The sequence below is a fragment of the Halyomorpha halys genome, unplaced genomic scaffold (assembly GCF_000696795.3).
Source record: "Halyomorpha halys isolate HHAL.00 unplaced genomic scaffold, Hhal_1.1 Scaffold1847.1, whole genome shotgun sequence".
NCBI lineage: Eukaryota > Metazoa > Arthropoda > Insecta > Hemiptera > Pentatomidae > Halyomorpha > Halyomorpha halys.
The window spans coordinates 138451-140148 of NW_027112974.1; positions in this window are offsets into that span (position 1 = coordinate 138451).

Consider the following 1698-nt stretch of genomic DNA (forward strand, 5'->3'; position numbering starts at 1 on the left):
ATAAATTAAAGTAAATACATACTGATAATGTTATGCACTACTGAGATAAAAATTAAGCATTATTTTTTACATGCAAAGAGTGTTACATTAAATTTCAATTTTCATTTCTTGAATCATCTCCATTAAAACATAATCTTGGCCAAATCAGCTTGCAAAACTGTTGACCAAATTCCTTAACAATTAATGAGCTGACGACCGTTTATGGAATTATACTGATATATTTTTATTTTAGTAAAGTTATAAATTCAAATTGGATTAGATTTTTTTGGAATTAGAGTTGCCACAATCCATTTTTATTTCCGACACAATTTTTTTTTTTAATGAATCTAGAATATTCTATGTGTCACCAATAAGAGAATTAGAGGAAGAGCGCCGACTAAAATGCTTAAGTCATGTTTGATACAACTGGCGATGAAAGATAGATAAAAGGTTGATCGAGGCAGATGTGTTTGGGTTACGTCACCAGACTTGGTAGAGTAAGAAGCTCTCTAATAGAAATGAGGGATATGGCAAATGATCGCTACAACCGGAGAAGATAGTATTATACACAGAAATACCGAGGCTAAACTTCCACCTCTTGTGACAACTAGGAGGTTGAGAAAGAAGGATTTGTATTTTAATCATAGAGTTACATCTCTCTCTCTCTCAGGTCAAAAGTTTATGTGGCTCTCATCAGAAGACTTATAAAAGATTATACTACTCCCGATCGAAGTAAATTCTAACTCAAGGACCACCTGAGTCGAGTCATTCTTGGTCTTCACGTAACCAATTCTGTCAAATTTTGCGGGTTGGTTTTGACTAATAAATTAATTATTGTCTTACCTAACCATTATTATGCAGTATAGAACTCCAATGGGAGTCTGAGCCGAAAAAAAACATTAGTAATATGTGTACATTTAGAGAGCGGCATCTATATTCTCAATTCAAGGTGATTCTCAATCAACGGGGAATTTCCAGCTCCGTTTTCAACAAAAACTCATCTCTAAAAATAAAAAAATGTAAATTTCAATTTTATAAGGACTACAATAATTAATCATAATAAAATGAAAAGAGGACCTAATAGTGAGAGGGTTGGGGCGTGGATCTCTGAGCGCTTGATTTAGAAGATTCTAATCCCACCTGGGGAGTCAGAATTTATTTCACAGTGACGCCGAGAAATGAATCCTGACATTCCACTCTTGGGCTTTATAAGTCCTCAATGGAGGACTTGAGCCATAAATTAACCCTCTGCATGGAACATCTCCTACATATCAATTAAAAGGAACACCGGCTCCTCAGACCGGGAGAGCAATTTTTGACGTGACAACGTCTTATAAATCATTTTGCGGGATGCCATGTTAGAAAAAGTGTCCCGTAACGGAAGTAGATTGTGGGGGAGGTAATTAGTAGTGTAGTAGTGGGGGTAAGAGGATTATAGATGCTGAGAGTCATGCAGGCAAAAGTGTCCCGTAACAGAGAAGGTAGTGGTGGGGATGGGTAAGAGTGAGGTGGTGGGGGTAAGAGGCAAATTCAACGATCGCTAATATTGGATTGATGTTCCATCAAGCGCTACTTCCTTACGTTTCATCGGACGATGATGTGGAATTGTATGAGATTGATTCTAAAATGCCTATTCTGATTTGTGGCGACTTTAACATCAATCTACAGTCAAACAAAGCATTCACCCAATTTATGAAGCGAAAGTTCAATTTAGATTGC